At 39.9% G+C, this 21,111-nt stretch overlaps 1 protein-coding gene across 3 annotated transcripts in view; it reads right to left on the bottom strand.

The window, feature by feature from the left end:
- GPBP1 (GC-rich promoter binding protein 1) overlaps positions 1–20,590 on the bottom strand; it is an 80,373-nt gene extending 59,783 nt beyond the window's left edge. Inside the window, exons 1-2 of one of the 3 annotated variants that reach the window (XM_047731766.1) lie at positions 20,572–20,590; positions 18,061–19,022 (exon numbers count right to left, since the gene is read on the bottom strand). The gene's annotated coding sequence lies outside the window, so the exon portion shown is untranslated. Of the gene's footprint in view, positions 1–18,060; positions 19,023–20,278; positions 20,482–20,571 lie in introns of those variants that run through there. The other 2 variants (XM_047731765.1, XM_047731767.1) reach the window with 2 other exon arrangements.
- Between the last annotated feature and the right edge of the window lie 521 nt (positions 20,591–21,111).

The following is a 21,111-nucleotide window of genomic DNA, read 5'->3' as shown; positions in this document are numbered from 1 at the left end:
CTAAATCCTTCTGCCTCAAAAGCCATGTTCTTCTGTTCACTGTCAGTATCTCTCATGTGCTCCCACACAAATAACTGAACTCATTCTCCTGCTCTGCCCTACTCCCACCTCCAGACCCCATCATCACCCCAAATATATTTCAGAAAGTAACCAAAGTAACGTATCTTCAAGTTGCATTTTACTTTATAAACTTACGAAGATTCTCCTTCCCATAAAGAAACATTTCTGATATATTTATTTGCTGAATGACAGAATTCATCAACAAACATTTATGGAGCAGCTACTCTAAGCCAGCACTTTAATTCTCCTCCACAAGAATGTATACCATTATGAAGGAACAGAGGGAGGAAGAAACTGAAGAAAGTAGCACGATTAGCTCATTTTTCCTGGTACCAGAAGTGGCAATTACAGGTTTAAAAAAAAAAAAAAGCGAGCCACAATTAATGGTAAGGATCATCCTCAAACTACTACAATGTGAAATGCGGCAGACTAAATTATGATAATATCAAATTAATTCCATAATTGGTTACAGTATGCTGAAACTCCACATTAGATTTATTTACAAAGAACAGGAGAAATCCTGAATTTGAGGACTGAAATAAACAGAAAATCACTAACAAAAGTTAATTGTAAGAAAGAGAAAATGTGGGGGGCGCCTGGGTGGCTCAGACGGTTGAGCCTCTGCCTTCGGCTCAGGTCAGGATCTCAGGGTCCTGGGACTGAGGCCTGCGTGGGGCTTTCTGCTCGCATGGGGCTTTCTGCTCAGCAGGGAGCTTGCTTCCCTCTCTCTCTCTGCCTGCCTCTCTGTCTACTTGTGATCTCTCTCTGTCAAATAAATAAAATCTTTAAAAAAAAAAAAAGAAAATGTGGGAAAAAATTTTATTATCACAGAAGGGGGAAGGAAAGCCTTTCTAAGTCAACACACAAAACAAATGATAAAAATATATTTATATCGCAATTGTAAGCACAAACACAAAAAGCATTCTACATCGACAAAATTCACAACCAAGGTCAAAGAAAACCACATGAGGGAAATGCTTATCACAAATAGCACATAAAAAGGATTGACTTCCCTTCATACATCAAATGTTCCTACATATCAAGAGAACAAAAAACTTTAAAAAATCATATAAAGAGTTGACAGAAAAGGGTCTTACATATGAATATTTTCATTCTAATTCAAAAGAAAAAGGCAAAATGCCCAAGTAAAAAGTCTGATACCACATTAATGCTAAACTGTTAAGTTGGTATACCTCTATGGAGAGCAATTTAGCATAGCTCTCAAAATTACACTCAGAAATTCCACTTAGAAGAATGTACCCCAGGGCACCTGGGTGGCTCAGTGGGTTAAGCCGCTGCCTTCAGCTCAGGTCATGATCTCAGGGTCCTGGGATCGAGTCCCGCATCGGGCTCTCTGCTCAGCAGGGGGCCTGCTTCCCTCTCTCTCTCTCTCTGCCTGCCTCTCCGTCTACTTGTGATCTCTCTCTGTCAAATAAATAAATAAAATCTAAAAAAAAAAAAAAAAAGAAGAAGAAGAAGAATGTACCCCAGGTAGGTCTAGGTGGCTCAGTCAATTAAGGACCTGCCTTTGGCTCAAGTCGTGATCCCAGGGTCCTGGAATAGAATCCCACATCTGGCTCCTCACTCAGAGGGAGCCTGCTTCTCTCTCTGCTTGTGCTGGCACCTCTCTCTCTCTCTCTCACAAATAAGCAAGTAAAATCTCTTAAAAACAAAAAAGAAAATGTACCCCACACTTACAAGGATACTAGCATTGTTTCGAACAGTAAAAAAAAAAAAAAAAAAAAAAAAAGAAAGAAAGAAAGAAAGAAAAAAAAGCACAGCGAAAGAGATCTGGTTAATTAGATAGTAAGCCACCAATATAAAAATAGGGAAGCTTTACATATATAAATATGGAATGACCTTCCAAGATATGTCCTTAAGTAAAAAAGCTATAGATCAAGGTGGACCTCAAGTTACTACTTATATTAAAAAGAATAAAATGTGCTTATATACATATAAGGTCTCTCCAGAAAAATACATAAACTTAAGAGTGATTTCTTCAGGGACGCCTGGGTGGCTCAGCTGGTTAAGCGGCTGCCTTCGGCTCAGGTCATGATCCCATGGTGCTGGGATCGAGTCCCACATCGGGGTCCTTGCTCAGCAGGGAGCCTGCTTCTCCCTCTGCCTCTGCCTGCCACTCTATCTGCTTGTGCTCACTCTCGCGCTCTCTCTCTCTCTCTCTGACAAATAAATAAATAAAATCTTTAAAAAAAAAAAAAGAGTGATTTCTTCAGCTAAGAACTACAGCTGGGAAATAGGCATGAGGGGGTGACTATTTTCTAAAAACCCTTGTACTTCTTGTAATTTGCACTGGGTACATGTATTCAAAGTAATTTTAAATACTCTTTACTCTGACTCAACTTTATCATTTCTTGAATCCTCTAACATTACCAATCTTTTTCTGAAGTAAGACTAAAAGTCAGCATCCCAAAGGCAGCAAACAAGCTTCAACAAATGAATTTAGAAAATGTGCCTAACATTACGAACTAGTCATTTCAGAAACAGTCCAGAGACAGGACCCTTGATTTGAAATGAAAAATTTGGAAATTCAAGTACCTTAACTTTTTGATTATGAAGACAAAAGCCTAAAATATATACTGAATACATAAACATGCATACACAAACACACACATGCTATTAACTAGGCAATTTGTTTAGGGCTTTGGTATAATCTCTTCAAAAAACAAAACAAAACAGCAAAACAAAACAGAACACCGGGTTTTTATACAGGGGCACCTGGTGGTTCAGTTGGTTAAGTGTTTGACTTTGGCGCAGGTCATGATCTCTCAGGTCTTTAGATCAAGCCCTACATCAGGCCGCCAACTCAGTGGGGGAGTCTGCCTTCTCCTTCTCACTCTGCCCCTCCCACCCCTCATGCGCATGCACACACGTGTGCTCTCTCTCAAATTTTTAAAAATCTTTAAAAAAAAAATGGTTTTTATACAGATGTGAAACACATTTTAAAGTTCCCAATGTCAAGAGTGTTAAGTGAAGCTCTTAACCACTAAACACATACAAAATTACTGTAAACTAACGGAGAATATGTTAGGGTAGATACCTTACCTTACACAACATATTAGCCTTAATAACAGCTATTTAGGTAATTCTCTATTTTTTTTAAAGATTTTTTTATTTATTTGATGGAGAGAGAGAGAGATCACAAGCAGGCAGAGAGGCAGGCAGAGAGAGAGGAGGAGAAGCAGGCTCCCTGCTGAGCAGAGAGCCCAATGCGGAACTCGATCCCAGGACCCTGAGATCATGACCTGAGCCGAAGGCAGCGGCTTAACCCACTGAGCCACCCAGGCGCCCCTATTTAGGTAATTCTCTAAATTCTGAGTCTAAGTTTTAGTTTCACATGTTAGGCACTGCCCTGACCTACAGCTATAACAAACCTTACACAAAATACAGATCTTAATCTCTCAAACACAGAAGAAACACATTCTCCCAAACACAGTTTGAGCTACCACTGCAATCATAACTTGCTTTCTACTAACCTAAGCCAACTCTGTTCACAAAAGACTCTGCCCTCTCATCAAACTGTCCTTGAAGATCCTAATTTAAAAGACTAAGTTGAAAACGTTTTCACTCACATTTTCCCATTTCCACAATGTCCCTATAAGAACTCATTTTAATGGAAGAGACCAAAGGGTAATTCATGTGAAAAATCTGAAAACTACCAGTTGATTTAGAGGGAAAAACAAAGGCAACTAAGTTACATATGGAAAGTCCTTAAGACATCTCACTATGCATTTTTCAAGTAGTTTTCAACTTAGCTAGTAGTATTCCATGAAACAATTATTTCATCACTCACTGTAACAGCCTCAAGTTTAGCATCCTTGTAGAGCTTTAGTAAATAAGGCCCGTTGTAAGAAACCTTTAACATGCTCTTCTTAAAAAGAACCAAATCAAGATCACACTGAGAAAATTTGTAATATCAAAAATAACTGAAACTCTGTGGGCACAAATGTCTTTTGTATATTTGAGGAGTAAAGATTATGTCTCCTCTTCAAAAAAAAATTAGTTAATATAAATGAATTCTCATGGCCTTTCTCATTTCTGAAAAAGAGGAGCCAAAAATCCTTTCATTCACTTGTTTCAAAGTTACTCCTTGAAACCTAAAGTGTTTCATCTTTTTAAACCTGAGAGGACAATTTCACTAGGTTTTAATCCCTCCAACTCAACAGTTCAAACTAGGAAGCATTTTTATTTAAGATTTTTTTTAAAAGATTGTATTTATTTATTTGACAGACAGAGATCAGAAGTAGGCAGAGAGGCAGGCAGAGAGAGGGGGGAAAACAGGCTCCCTACTGAGCAGAGAGCCAGATGCAGGGCTTGATCCCAGGACCCTGGGATCATGACCTGAGCCAAAGGCAGGAGGTTTAACCCACTGAGCCACCCAGGCGCCCCTAATTTTTTTTTTTTTTAAATAATCTCCACATCCAACATGGGGCTCAATCTCACAACCCTAAGATCAACAGTCAACACTCCCTACTGACTGAGCCAGCCAGGTACCCCTAGGGAAATTTTTTTTTTCCAGATTTTATTTATGTATTTGACAAAGAGAGACACAGCAAAGAGAGGAAACACAAGCAGGGGGAGTGGGAGAGGGAAAAGCAGGCATTCTGCTGAGCAGGCAGCCAGATTTGGGGCTCCAATCCAGAACTCTGAGATCATGACCCCAGCAGAGCTGAAGGCAGATACCTAATGACGCCCCCCTAGGGAACATTTTTAAAGGCAAGGTCATAATGAATAAGCCCTTATCAGTCCCTTCAGGATGCTAACAGCAAATCCAAAACCAGTCTTTATAATCTAGCAACCAGACTAGAAGCTCGTACAACAAATTATTTAAGTCTAGGCAGATAAAACAGCTTCTAAATAATGTGACAACGAATCAACTAGACTATAAATAATCCCCTAACAAATTTCTCCTAGTCCCCAAACACTTAAACTGCAGTTCTATAATAAAAATACTAACTGCACATACTCAATTCTGGGGGAAAAATAAGTCAACCTAAATTATCTAAGATGTTAATTCTTTTACTCTGCAAGTAAGTGTGCTAAGGATATAACAAATAAATGAGACAAGGTCCCCTGCCCTCAGAAGAGTATGTGGTAAATATGAGTGAAAGTAAGCCAGATAGAGACTGTGCACTCAAAGAAATAAATAGGATAATCCGTTAAGAGAAACCAAAGGGTACAGGAAGGAGGGCTGCCCACTTTACACAGAATGGTTAGAGAGTCACCTAGAATCTAACACATAAACTAAAACTAAGCCAACAAAGGGAAAGAATAAGCAAGCATAAAGGCCCTAAGACAGGAAGGAAAATGGGCAGTGTGTTGAAGGAAGAGAAAGAGGGCCCTAAAAGGCAAATGGCCTAAGAAGAAATGGAGGGAACAAATAATTCTTACAGGGTAGAGTCTGCATGTTATTCTCAGGTCCAGTGGGAACACCCTGCTCTGTGAATAATAAACTACAGGGGTGCAAGAATGGCAGAAAAACAAAGTTATAAGGCTACAGCAATAGAGAAGATGGTGGCTTGAACAAGTACAACGGCAGTGGAATAAAAAAGGACTTATTTCAAATAGATTTGCTTAATGTTTAGACAGGAGGAAAAGTAGAAATCAAAGGTAATTTCCAAGTTTTTCAGCTTGAAAAGATGAACTGTGATGCTATTTACTGAACAAGGAAAAAATGGAGACAGTGTGGAGCTAAAAGACTCAAAAAGTGCAGTTTGGGATATACTAAATTTGTAAAATAAGTGAAGAGGCCAAGAAGGCCGTTGAATTACAAGAGTAGAATATGGGAAAGAGAGGACTGCAGATTTAAATTTGAGATCATTTGCATATAATAAACTATAGTACCATTTCCCAGGTTACATAAATATTACCTCAGAAAAATGTAACGCATTCTGTTTTCATCAATTTTTTTTAAAGATTTTATTTATTTATTTGACAGAGATTACAAGTAGGCAGAGAGGCAGGCAGAGAGAGAGAGAGAGAGAGGAAGCAGGCTCCCTGCTGAGCAGAGAGCCCAATGTGGGGCTCGATCCCAGGACCCTGGGATCATGACCTGAGCCGAAGGCAGAGGCTTTAACCCGCTGAGCCACCCAGGCGCCCCTGTTTTCATCAATTTTAAACATATTATAAAATGCAGGGGCGCCTGGGTGGCTCAGTGGGTTAAGCCGCTGCCTTCGGCTCAGGTCATGATCCCAGGTCCTGGGTTCGAGCCCCACATCGGGCTTTCTGCTCAGCGGGGAGCCTGCTTCCTCCTCTCTCTGCCTGCCTCTCTGCCTACTTGTGATTTCTCTCTGTCAAATAAATAAATAAATAAAATCTTTAAAAAAAAAAAAAACATATTATAAAATGCAATCTAAATATATCTGATTTGGGGTGCCTTGGTGGCTCAGTTGGTTAAGCATTTATCTGCCTTCAGCTCAGGTCATGATCCCAGGGTCCTGGGATTGAGAGCACCACGTCCTCACATTCTCTATTTCTCCTTCTGTCTTTCCCATCCCCCTTCTCTCTCTCTCTAATAAATAAAATCTTTTTAAGAATAATAAATAAATAGGGGCGCCTGGGTGGCTCAGTGGGTTAAGGCCTCTGCCTTCGGCTCAGGTCATGATCTCAGGGTCCTGGGATCAAGCCCTGCATCAGGCTCTCTGCTCGGTGGGGAGCCTGCTTCCTCCTCTCTCTCTCTCTCTGCCTGCCTCTCTGCCTACTTGTGATCTCTCTCTGTCAAATAAATAAATAAAATCTTTAAAAAAAAAAAAAGAAAAAAAAAGAATAATAAATAAATAAAACTGATTTGTTTAGTTCTATCCTTTCAATTTACATTTACCTATGTTCTCACTCCAGTCTTATTCCTCCTGGCTGATCATAATGGCCCTCAACCACTACTTATCTAAGGGAGGCAGCGGTAACAATACTGCTAAATAAAGTCTGTATCATTTTACAATTTCAAAGCACTCAGCACTTGTTATTTAACTTGAGTCTACGGATAACCTTGTGAAGCAAGAAAAGAACCAGTTTTATTAGGGCAAGAAATAAGAGTCTTACAAAGGCTGCCCTGGCCATCATCAAATAGCTATTATTTACTAGAAGGGATGAAACCACAACTGAAATTTAAAGACTCTTTTTACTCTGCATTCACAGAACAGAGCAAACCAAGTAAAGTTCAGGAATCTTACATTTTTGCTTCATTTGCTACTAAATGCTCAGCACAAATGAAACAGCAGGCATACAGTAGGCATAAAAACATCTACTGAGGCAATGAACATCTTCTCTAGCAGACTAACACTCAAGAAATCCCAGAACCTCTGGTGAATCTAAGTTTTAAAGGTCAATTAAGTTGCTAGTCTGCATCCTCCTTTCTCACCTCCAACAGAGAAATACTGTCATTTATTTCAAAGTATGTTCAAGTATAAATTATATACTACCTAACACCTCAAGCCACACAGACTGTCTTATCAATTCAAGATGGCATTATTTTGCAACAGGTCTTACTTCACAGTCCCATAAAAACAATTCAAGTCCTCATTTCCTATAAAAGATTTTTTAAAAAACGAAAGAGGTGGGACGCCTGGGTGGCTCAGTTGGTTAAGCAGCTGCCTTCGTCTCGGGTCATGATCCCAGCGTCCTGGGATCAAGTCCCACATCGGGCTCCTTGCTCGGCAGGGAGCCTGCTTCTCCCTCTGCCTCTGCCTCTCTGTCTGCCTGTGCTCTCTCGCTCTCTCTCCCTCTGTCTCTGACAAATAAATAAAATCTTTAAAAAAAAAAAAAACGAAAGAGGTCATCAGGATTTTAAAATAAAGCAGAAAAAGTCAAATGCTAGCATCCATATTTATCAACTAGACTTAAAATATATAGCAATGACAGTAAGTACACCAATAGTTCCACACAAACAGGCAACTGATTTTCAACAGACGTTATTCTGAAGTGATTGAAGGGGTAACAAAGCTTTCTCAACAATAACTGGGACAACTGGACATTGTCTACAATATTAAGAAAAAGAAAAACCTCAAACCTTGCTCACACCACACACCCCCAAAAAAAAAAAAAAAATCATTCAAAACACATCACAGACCCAAAAGTATAAGCTAAACTACAAAATTCCTATTGGAAAGGAGGAGAAAATCCTGTGACCTTGGGTCAAGGAAAGATTTTTTAGGACACACAAAAAAAAAAACAATTTTACTTCAAACTTTAAAATACCTATTCTTCAAAACACACTATTAAGAAAATGATGGCATGGAGCCTGGGTGTCTCAGTCAGTTAAGCGGCTGTCTTCTGCTCAGGGCTGATTCCAGAGTCTTCCCATCAAATCAAGTCCAGATTCTGGCTTCCTGCTCAGCAGGGAGTCTTGCTGCTCCCTCTCCCTCTGCCCTTCCCCCATGCTAGTACATGCTCTCTCTTAAATAAAATCTTAAGACTTAAGAAAGAAAATGATGGCAAAACACAGACTAAGAGAAATTATGTGCAAAACATGTATCTCATATACATGTATCCAAAATACATAAATAATTCTTAAAATTCAACAAGACAATCTCATCGTTTTGAAATGGGCAAAAGATCTGGACACCACCAAAACACATCATTAGGTAAATAAACTAAAACCACAATGCAGGGTTGCCTCGGTGGCTCAGTGGGTTAAAGCCTCTGCCTTCGGCTCAGGTCATGATCCCAGGGTCCTGAGATCCAGCCCCGCATCCAGCTCGCTGCTCAGCAGGGAGCCCGCTTCCCCCTCTCTCTCTGCCTGCCTCTGTGCCTACTTGTGCTCTGTCAAATAAATAAATAAAACCTTTAAAAAAAAAATTACCCACAATGCAAATTCAAATCATATACTCACTCCACAGATAAAATTGAAAGACATCAAATACTGGCAAGAATGCAGAACTATGTAACATCTATTGCCGTGCAAATGCAAATGGTTTAGCACTCTGTTAACAGACACTGGCAAGTTTTTAGCAGTCAAATACACAAAATTCATACGACCCTGCAATCACGTTGTTGAGTAATTTTCCCAAGAGAAAGGAAAACCCTTCTCCTCACCAAATCCGATATGCAAATGTTCACACAAACTCTATCCACAATAAGTCAAACGCTGGAAACAATCCAAATGTCTAGCAACCAGAGAATGGATAAACATTTATTGTGTATCTACACAAGAGAATACCACTTAGCCATAAAAAGTATGGATTATAATACATGCAACAATATGCATGAAAGAAGCAAGAAACAAAAGTATACAAGTGTTTGGTCCCTCTATAGGAAATTCTGGAAAACAATTCGCAACACAAAAGACAAGAAAAACAGGAGCGCCTGGGTGGCTCAGGTCATGGTCTCAGGGTCCTGGGATCAAGCCCCGCGTCAGGCTCTCTACTTGGCGGGGAGCCTGCTTCCTCCTCTATCTCTCTCTGCCTACTTGTGATCTCTCTCTCTCTGTCAAATAAATAAATAAAATCGTAAAAAAAAAAAAAGACAAGAAAAACAAACGTGGTTTCTACAAAATAGGGGTGAGGGACGAGGACGGTCTGTAAAGGACAACAGGGTAACTTTCTGGGTGATGTAAACATTCCACATTCTCAGGTGGTGGGATTACACAACTGATATGTTTTTTAAAAACCTTCAAACTGTACACTTAGAGTGAATTTACTGTATGTAAATTATATCTCAATATACCTAGTTTATTTTTTTTTTTTTTAAGATTTTATTTATTTGTCAGAGAGAGAGAGTACACACAAGCAGGCAGAGAGGCAGGCAGAGAGAGAGGAGGAAGCAGGCTCCCTGCCGAGCAAGGAGCCCCACACGGGACTCGATCCCGGACCCCAGGATCATGACCTGAGCCGAAGGCAGTGGCTTAACCCACTGAGCCACCCAGGCGTCCCTCAATATACCTAGTTTAAAAATGGGTTTGCAGGGGCGCCTGGGTGGCTCAGTTGGTTAAAGCCTCTGCCTTCAGCTCAGGTCATGATCCCAGGGTCCTGGGATCGAGCCCCACATCGGGCTCTCTGCTCCGCAGGGGAGCCTGCTTCCTCCTCTCTCTGCCTGCCTCTCTGCTTACTTGTGATCTCTGTCTGTCAAATAAATAAATAAAAAGATCTTAAAAAAAAAAAATGGGTTTGCATTCCATTAAAAAATGAATACACACACATTCTTTCATAGAAACCAACTACTAAAATGTTAATTTTTTTTAAAGATTTTATTTATTTATTTGACAGACAGAGATCACAGGTAGGCAGAGAGGAAGGCAGAGAGAGGGAGAGGGAAGCAGGCTCCCCACCAAGCAGAGAACCCAATACCTTCAGTTCGTGGTAGAGAAAAACTGATAATTACTTTCCTTTTGATCATTTCTACAAGTACCAAATACTGTCACTACATTATGATAGCTTTAATGTTGGCTAACTGCCCATTCAACTGAAATGGCAGTTAGTATTAGAAAGATAAATGAAACATACTCTAACCAACATATTATTAATCCACCTGACAGACTTTTCTTCCTAAAAGGACAGAAATACTTAGGAACACCAGTCACTTGTTTCTTTTAAGAACGCCAAATAAGAGTGTTTTGGAAATCTGTGAGAATGTTTTGGAAATATTAGTATTCTAGAACTGTCACATCTGTGCTACTACATATTAAAATTCATTATTTTAACCATCATATCTTTTTTACTTTAGAAGCGTATATGATCTTATGTGCATAAAATTTTATGTCAGGTTAATAAAGGGGACTTTTAAAAGTACTTGTTATAAAAGTTCTATGGATCTGACTGATTCTGTATCACTGTCTACAGAACTATGCTGTCTAATATGGCAGCTAGTAGCCACATGCTATTGTTTAAATTTGCATTAAAATTTAACTTAAAATTCACTTCCTCATCTGCACTAGCCACATTTCAAATAAGGACATATGTCTAGCAATTACCATACTGAACAGTGAAAACATAGAATGCTTCCCTCATTTCACAAAGTTCAATTGGACAGTGCTATACCAGAGTAAGATCTACTTAGAACACTACAAAAATTAACTATAAAAAAAGGATACAGATAACAAAATTCAAATCCCAACTCTGTCACTTACTGATAACCTTAGGTAAATTAATTAATCTCCAAGTTTCTTAAAATCACTAAATGGAAATAGCACTTATTTCACATGGCAACTGGGAAAAGCAATTCCTAATCTAAAATACTGTGAACATTGGTTATTAAATGATCCAAAAGGAAGATATTCCTGAATGGGAATAAACCCATGTTAACAATGTATTATTTTTTTAAAAAGTCACAACTGTATCTCACTAAGGAAAAGAAAAATTTAATAGCTAGCTAAGAATAAAATACCTTCTCAGTCGTGAAACAGAGTATGCCTTCTCTACACTTTCCTCATAAAAACTTTAACTATGAGCCATCATAGTCAGAAGTCTAGGCTCTAGATATACAGAATATGTAGGTTCAGAAATACCACTTACTGATTGTGTGACCCTGGTGACTTAAATCTCTGTGCTTTCATCTTCTCATTTGTAAAGTAAGAACAGTAAGACATTCCCACCCACACAAACTATCAGGATTAAAGTAGTTAATTCAGGGACACCTGGGTGGTTCAGTGGGTTAAAGCCTCTGCCTTCAGCTCAGGTCATGATCTCAGGGTCCTGAGACCCAGCCCCAAATCGGGCTCTCTGCTCAGCAGGGAGCCTGCTTCCTCCAACCCCCCCACTTGTGCTGTCAATAAAATCTTAAAAAAAAAAAATAGTAGTTAATTCACTTAAAGGGCTTAAACAGCCAACAATGTGGTAAACGTTGATAAATAAGTTATCAAAATCGAGTCATCGTGACAGGTGATTTCCAGAATATATCAAGAACTCCTAAAACTCAAATTTATTAACAGTTCAAGACCTTATATACACCTTTCTTCAAAGAGAAAAAATGGCCAATAAGCAAATAAGAAGACATCAATAATCATTAGAGAAACGCAAATTAAACCCACAATGAGATACCACTTCATAACCACTAGGATGGCTACTACCAAAACCATCGAGAACAACAAATGTCAGAAAGAATATGGAGAAAATGGAACCCATGTGCACTGCTGGTAGGAATAAAAAATAGTGCAGCCTTGATAGAAAACAGTATGGTGGTTCCTCAAGGAATTAAAAATAGAATTACCATATGAACCAGCAATTCCACTTCTGGTATATACCCAAAAGAACTAAAAGCAGGAATTTAGAAAAAAAAAAAAAAAGGGCAGGAATCCAAACAAGTATTTGTACACCCATGTTCACAGCAGCATTAGTCATCATCTCAGAAAGGTAGATATAACCAAAATGTCAGTTTACAGATAAATGGATAAACAAAATGTGATACATACACACAATGGATTATTCTTTTGTCTTAAAAAGGAAGAAAACTGATTCTACCACATACTACAACATGGATGAACCTCGAAGACACTATACAAGCTGAAATAAACCAGTTACAAAACTAATACTGCACAATCCCACTTATACTAAGTACCTACATCAGAAATTCATAAAAATACAAAGTGGAATAGTGATTGCCAGGGCCGAGGGAGGCTGGAAATGTAAAGTTAATGGTTAATGGGTAAACAGAGTTTCTATTTGGAAAGATGAAAAGTTCTGGAACTGAAAGGTAGTCATGAATGCACAACAATGTGAATGTACTCAACACCACTTAAATATACATATATGGGTTTTCTTCCGCCATGATAAATTTCCCGCATTACAGTGATTGGAAGATTAGTATGAAAGCGGAAACAAACCTCATCTCCAAAGCTCAGACTGTGACTATAAATGTACAAAGATTTAAATCTGAATTTATATAAATTTAGAATATGCTTTCTTCTCTAACAGCCCAACCTACTAACTGTAGAGTAAAGACTGGCTAATTCTAATTATGCTGACAACTACTGGTTGGGAAAGATTTCCTACTGTGGTTTTTGTGAACATGTCCACAAATTCTTTTGAAAAAAGACGAATCCTAACTACACTCCCTTGGTTTCGAGCTAGACTTAATGACTTGCCTGGAACAAAAAGTATGTGGCAGAAATGACTTCTGGAACAGGTCATAACAGATAGGCTTCTACCTATCTCTGAGATCACTTGCTCTAGGAACTACAGCTGCCACATTTTAAAGAAACTCAAGGAGGGGCGCCTGGCTGGCTCAGTGAATGCAACTCTTGATCTTGGGTTCTGTGTTCGAGCCCCAAGCTGAGCGTACAGATTACTAAAACAAACAAAAAAAAACCCCAAGGAGGTGAAAGGAGATCCACCATGTGGTAAGGAACTTTGTCCTCCAGACAGCCAGCATCAACTGCTTCCAGGCCAATGAGTAGTACACTATCTTGGAAAAAGATCCTCCAGCCCCACTCAAGCCTTCAAATATCAGTAGCTCTGATAACCATATCAGAGACTTTATGGAAGACCTAGAGGGAGCCAAAACCACTCCAGTAAACTGCTGCCAAACTTCTGACCCACAGATATCACGTGAGATAATAACTATTACTTTTTTTAAACTCACTCATTAAGAGAGTATTTATACTCATTGAAAAGCAAACTAATTTCTTTAACTAGTATGCATTTGTAAAGACAATTTTTCAGTTTAAGAATTTTTTTTTTTAGTAGGCTTCATGTGGAGCCCAACACAGGGCCTTGAACTCAATACCCTGAGATCAAGACCTGAGCCGAGTGCCTGAGTGGTTCATTCAGTTAAGCATCAGAGTCTTCATTTTGGCTCAGGTTATAATCTCAGGAGAGCCTGAGCTGGAGCCCAGCAAGGAGCCTGCTTTAAAGTCTCTCTCGAGGAGTGCCTGGGTGGCTCAGTGTTGGTTAAAGTCTCTGCCTTCGCTCAGGTCATGATCCCAGGGTCCTGGGATCGAGCCCGGCCTTGGGCTCTCTGTTCAGCGGGGAGCCTGCTTCCCCCTCTCTCTCTGCTTGCCTCTCTGCCTACTTGTGATCTCTGTCAAATAAATTTCTAAAAAATCTTTTTAAAAAATATATAAATAAATAAATAAAATAAAGTCTCTCTCTCTCTCCCTTGGGACACCTGAGTGGCTCAGTTGGTTAAACAATTGCCTTCAGCTCAGGTCAAGATCCTAGGGTCCTGGTATCTGGCACCACAGCTGGCTCCCTACTCAGCAGGGAGCCTGCTTCTCCCTCTCCCTCCGCCACTCCATGCTTGTGTGCTTTGGCTCTCGCTCTCTCTGTCAAATAAATAAATAAAATCTTAAAAAAAAAAAAAAAAAATCTCTCTGCCCCCCCTTGCCTCTTCTCGCTGTCTCGCTCTCGCCTTTAAAAAAAAAAAAAAAAAAAAACCTGAAGTGTGATCAAGAGTCCAACATTTATACAGACTGAGCCATCCAGGCATCCCTCAGTTTAAGAAATTCTTAAAGTCTATTTTGCAAGTTCTGAGTTTCAAAGGAAACATGACATATTTAACAAACTGAAAACTTCTTGCTAAAAATAAGTACGGAAAAAACCTTTTAAAAAGGTTTCAAAAAATATAATCTGTAAACTGAATTAAAGGGCAGAAAATTAAACACCAAAACAACGTACTCACCAAACTCTGAACAGAAAGATGACTCAAGAACAAGAAAATGAGTGGGATACCTTGTATAAAAAGATGCAAAAACTAGCAATTAGTTGAAAGGATATAGAACAAAAGCCTGTAACTATTCTTGTGGGTGTGGCAGCTAACAAAAAAGGGGAAAAGCAAGCAGGTAAAACTGAAAAATATCCAACCACAAAAGGTTTATCAGTAATTCTAGCATTTTGTTTCTCATGAGGCTCCTATGCCCAGTAATGGGCCTGCTCCCCAGAAAAGTATATAGGCACCCCCAAAATGATGGATTTTGGAGTTTTCAGACCAGTCTCCCACACCCACCTATGCAGCCCAAGAAAACTGACGTCAGGAAACCATGACATATAAAACAGTTAAAAAGGGGGAGAAGGGGACAGGGAATACATCTCTTTCCAACCCTCTCTTCCTAAATACGCCAAATCCACCACCCTAAGTGCTGCTGAAGTATTGAAACCCAAGAGCTACACTTTAGATAGATTTCTCTGGCCACGTGAGAGACTACACACAAAAAAAGAGAATGGCGTTAAGGCAAAGAGATGAGTTAGTTCGGTACTTTCCTCATCTAGGACCAAGCTAGGATAATAAATGAAACTGGAAGTGGGGAAGGACAGGGCATGAATGGAAGAAACAACTTCAGACTATAACAAATACTGACCTGACATGTATATATCAGAATCTCAAAATACTGGAAATCAAAATAAAACATTACACCTATATTATACTTCACAATTAACCAAAAGCCTTCATATAAATTATTTCCATCAGGTTTCTGGAAAACCCAAGACCAAAGAGATTAGGTAAATACACAAGGTTACATAGGCCCCTTTCTAGATCTTCCAAACACTAAACCAAAAGTCTCCCTTCGGACTCCCAGCCATTTCCCTTTTTCTACATTGCTACCCTTACCTGGATCTAAATTGTTATCTAAAAATTTTTATCAAAAATTAAACAGACAAAAGGTGGTTATGTCAAAGACAATCTGGCCTGGGTTTCAGCTATATCCTCACTTGCTAACTTTACTCTCAGACTAAAAGTTCCCATACTTATTCCCTCTTAACTCTCCAAATTTCGTTTTTCTTTCTTCTTCTGCTCACTCCTGTTATTGCCTTACTATTCCTCCCTTCCTCCATTCTCAAATGTTAGGAACTTTAAGCACAAAAATCTATGGACTCATCTCAGAGAAAAAGTAAAAGCTAACAGGCATTCAGCTTCATACCTGTGCAAAAAGGATTTAGCTTAACTTCAAGTTCCACTTGTAATCAATATTAACCAAAAAGAAGCAGTATATAGAAGAAAAAACAAAAATATCAGAGATAACGCCCAAATCGGAGTTAACAAAGTACAATTCACAAGAAAGCAATATAGCACAGTGATTAAGAATATGGAGCCCTCCAGTCAGAGTTGGAGATTTGGTCAAGACTTCTACCTAACCTTGGTCCTAACCAAATTACTTTCTCCTAGACTCAATCTCCCAAAATCTTAATTCTCTCACCTGCAGAACCATAACTATAATAGCACTTTCTTCACAGAATTATTCTAAGAGCTAAAGTGTACTATGTAAAGTTCACAGTAAAATACATGACACAATCATCTATAAATGTTAATTACCATGATTATTATGTTTAAACCTACAGTCTAGGCACAGGAGATAAAAAAAAAAAAAAAAGTAGGGTAGATAGGAGGAAAAAGGTGCAGGAGAGGTTGGGGAGAAGCAGCCTAGTAATTGTTCCAATTACTATTGCTATCTATTTTGATGCCAAGAATATAGTATTTATCAAAACATTCAAGTAAGTAAATCTGTCCATGAACAATTGCTGTAAGCAAAGTTCACTAATGTTAGACTATTCAAAGATTAACGTTAATTTTGGGGCGCCTGGGTGGCTCAGTGGGTTAAGCCGCTGCCTTTGGCTCAGGTCATGATCTCCGGGTCCTGGGATCGAGCCCCGCATCGGGCTCTCTGCTCAGCGGGGAGCCTGCTTCCTCCTCTCTCTCTGCCTGCCTCTCTGCCTGCTTGTGATCTCTCTCTGTTAAATGAATAAATAAAATCTTAAAAAAAAAATAAAAAAAAAAAATAAAAAATAAAAAAAAAGATTAACGTTAATTCTTAAAAACCCTGTCTCTGGAATTATCTTGATCCTGATATCATGGCTTTGGGTGACATCAGTAGGAATAATTTAAAGGAAAATAATCATAAATAATGTTCTTTTCTATGAAAAAAGACCATTTATTTCCACTTCAACTTTATTATCACATTTAAGAGGCGTATTCCTAGACAAGTAACTTGAAGCCATTAAATTCAGAAATGCATATAATAGTCTCTGAAGCGAAAAGGTGGAGAACGGTCTCGCCATTTTTTTTATATAAATCAAGGTAGGCGCTCTATGAGAAGTACTACACACAGCTCTGACAGACAAAACACAAATAACCCAGTCTATTTTAACAGAGGGAATTACTTAATTCTAATCTCAATTTTAGATATAAAATATAAAATAAACACAGAATACCTACAATCTTCTGCTCTAAGTCAGATAAAAGGATTCAGTAGCATAGAAAAAAAAGTTCTGTTTTGGAATAAAGAGAGCAACTGACAAGTTATAAAGCCATCTTTGTAAGATGTTCAAAATTATAATTGTTTATCCAATAAAGATAATTAAATGAAATAAACTAATTTTAGCTACACTGATATATCACTAACAGCGTCTAAAAAATAAATTTTACTGGTTTTTTTAGTAACAAACATTCCTATGCCTAGGAATCACTGAAAAACTATATAATAACTAAGTTTAACTAAAAACACTACTATTCAATACTGAAAATTTTAAGTAATATTAAAATATAATCCTTGTTTTTCAAAGGATCTACTACAGAAATACTCCCAACTTTTTAAAAAAGTTTTGTTTATAAACTTGATCAGCATAACCTTCCAAAAAGAAAATATATCAAGTTATTTAAAAGAATTATGAATTATTATGAAAATCAGGCTTAAAAACCAAGTCATACATTATAATTTATTCTAAACTACCAAACTAAACAGCAACTCTAAACTCACTTTTTAGAAAGCAGCCTCAACTCACATTTAGAAAGTAAACTAGCTAGTAAGACACATGAAATATTTGTTTTTTCCTAACCTTTTTACCAATCTATGAATCCATAAAAATTAAGATGAATACTCACAAGGATTTTCACTTCATAAGCACAAAAACGTAAAAAAAAACTACTGTGTGATCTGAAATATTCTTAAAATTTTAACTCTTTTTTGCATTTCAATTTACTTAATGGTAGTCTTCAGACTGTCCAGGAAATTGTAGCCAAACAGTATTGTTCCAAGAAACTGAAAAGCTTCCAAACAGAATAAACTTGACTCTCATTACAGTTACAAATGAGTGTATGATTTGCTCACCATATAATACTTACAAATTCCAACAGGACTGCACAGGAAGGTGTTGGGTTTTTCTCTGTAATCTTTATGTTTTCCAGTTTGTTTTTTTTATTTTGTATCCTCTGAAATAATATCCAAGTTCTTTGAAGATACTTAACCTGTGACTATTTGACATAGAGTTACTTCAAGTCAGCTACCCATACTTCTGTTTTAAAGTTTTCATATGGCTATCTCCAGAATTAGCCAAGTTCCTTGGATTTAAGATTTTAAAGTCTTCTTTATTATTCCATGTACTTTTCACTGTTGTACTTATCCACTCCAGATGAAATATCCAATTTATGAGCAAAAAAGCAAAAACAAAAAGAAAATTTCACATCTGAAGAGCATTCCTAAACATCAGCATATAGAGAGACATAGCTATCTCAATACTACCATGCTGCTGGAAAACTGCAACATCTTAAATTTCCTTGTAAATAAAAGATAAAACGGAAAAAACTCTGTATTCTTTCAATGTCTTCATTTAGAAAAGCTGTCCCATTGTGACATGAAAAGGGCTGAGGTCAAAAATTCCTAAAATTTTTAATAAAGGTAAAATAAACTGCCAAGAAACTTCAGCAATATTTAAACAGTAATTTGAAACTGCCGAAACTATTCAGTACACAAATCAAACATATCTTACAGTTTGGGCTAAAAAACAACTAAAGGAGAGGGATGGGGGTAGGGGGAAGAGGCAAAAATACCACAGCTGAAATAATTTAACCAGTTATATAATCCGTTTGAACCAAAATACTGAAGAAATGCCTGGGTCTCTTTAAGCAGATTGTAGAATTGTTCAATTACTATAAATTCACTTCAGAGATGATTCTTGCCACTTTTAATAAACTTCTGGGGCAAAATAATCCAAAAACATTGTAATCCCAAAATGGCCACTTCAAATATCCGGGGCCTTTTACACAAAATCTAGAAGATGATCTTCATATATGAGTAATTCAATCACCTGTAAAAGTTATAAAAAAATAAAAAAATAAAAAAACTTAAATTACACACTGAATTTTAATTTTGAGCTAAAAATTAACCCCCATCTTGAAGAGTCAACTTCTGGAGAGAAACTCACTTCTACAAAATTCTACTGGGATCTGAAAAAAGGCTCAGCCCAAGCAAGCGCCCCAAAACAGCCTACTGGATGAAAAAGACTTCAGAATAAAGAAAAGGTGGGAGATAATGTTACGGAGAACAAGGAGTGATTTCAATAGGGAAGAGGGTGCGCATATAATACAGGAGAATTACATAAACTTCCTACACTTTTCGCGTAAAAATTAAAAACTATGAAACTGCCCCACAACCTTAAAAAAGATTTTCTCTATTTTCAGTTCACTGGGCCCGAAGAAAAGAACAGGCCGGTTTGGTGCCATGGAGCATTAGTAAATACAACTTGGGGAAAAAGGGGGATATAAAGAGAAAGACGCTCTCTCCAAATCAGAAATGTCTAAATGAAAAGACGTATTTTCCCCACGAAGTGTAGAAAGTAGGGAGGTGAGAAATGGGGCAAGAACATTCCTTAAACTTGCCTGAGGGTGAGACTTCCCGGCTTCTGTGGCATAAAGGTGTCGGTCCCCATTTCCTTGAATTAAAACAGGTTTCTCCCAACACTGAGGGGGTGGAAGATACCAAACCCTGCTCGTAAATCCCATTTAGAGTGGTTCTCTCCAAAACCAGAATAGGTCCCTTCAGGCCCCACAGGACTCCGGGGTACATGGTAGCATCAGACTCAATACACAGCAAGGACCACGGACCCGGGAAGGGAAAGAGCGGGCGCGCTACTGAAGAAACAAGCGAAGGCCACAACTCGGCCTCGACTCCCTCGGCCCTCTGAGAGGAGCAGTAGCGCCAAAGGAGGCGGGCGTGTGCGAGAGGCCGGAGGAAGGAAGACCCAGCACGGAAGGCGTCGGATCCGTTCTCAGCCTCTGCCAAACATCCCCCAGCCACCAAGCCTAAACCATCCACCCCCTCCCCACAACCGCCACCCCCACTCCACCGCGGCCGAGTAAATATCTAAAGGGGCCTCTCTCAGTGCCGTCCTTCCGTCTCTCTCTCCTTGCTCTCCGCCACCCACCCCCCCACACACACCGCGTCCGCGGGGAGCCTCACACCTCGCGCCGCCAACGCCGCTCCCGACCCCTCAAACCCCAACGCCGACAGGGGCACCCCCTTCTTCCCCCAGACTCCAGCGCGGAGCAGAAAGAACGGTGTTACCTTCTGCCACACCAGAGGTGCCCCTGGCCTGGGGGTGCCGCTGCGCTCGATCCCGGGAGGAGGTTTTCGGTACTTTGAATAATCCCCTTTTGCCGCTTTTCCCTCCCCCACAACCAGTCTCAGTCCCAAAATGGCGCCGACCCGATCCGCAATGTTCTGGGTCAAGTCTCGCGAGATCGTGGAAGGTGGCGAGGCGGGGAAGGAACTAGAGGGGTTCAGGAGAAGGGAGGGGAAAGGCGGGGCGAGGAGAAGGAGGAGGGAGAAAGGGTGTGGAAGAAGCGGTGCGAACGAACCTACTGGGCGGGGCAGCAGGAGGAGCAGCTCCACCAGAGAACCTTCTGGCCCAAGCAACCGCTCACGCTCCGGCCGAAAAAGCTCCGCCCTCTACGTCGGGCGGCTGGGGGGAGGGGAATGGGGCGTGGCTACGCCTAGGGGCGGAGCGTCGAGGAAGCCCCGGAGGTAGGGGCGCGTGGGGGGCGGTGGCTCCGTGCAGTGACGTCAGGAGCAGCTGGAGTCGGGGATTACCCCCTGCTGCTGACGTGAGGACGGTGAACAATCGGGAACGTTCGGTGGAAGGGGGAATTCCCCGCCGCTCCCTGAGGAGCCCCTCCTCCTTCCCCTCCCCCGTTCGGGGCCGCCCAGGAGCCTGGGATGGTGGGGCCTCTGGGAAGGTGAGAGAGGAAGGCTGAGCTGGGAGGCACCCGCGCGAGCAGGAGTAGCGCGCGCCGCGGCGTCTTCCCTGGCTGGACGCTCGGATTCGCCGCGGCGCGCTGTACTCGCTGGGTACCGCGCTCGGGGCCTGGGCGGAAGGGAGATCACATGCTCGCCAGTAC

The sequence above is a fragment of the Lutra lutra genome, chromosome 5, assembly GCF_902655055.1.
Source record: "Lutra lutra chromosome 5, mLutLut1.2, whole genome shotgun sequence".
NCBI classification, from domain to species: Eukaryota; Metazoa; Chordata; class Mammalia; order Carnivora; family Mustelidae; genus Lutra; species Lutra lutra.
This window is presented reverse-complemented; position numbering and strand designations above follow the sequence as displayed.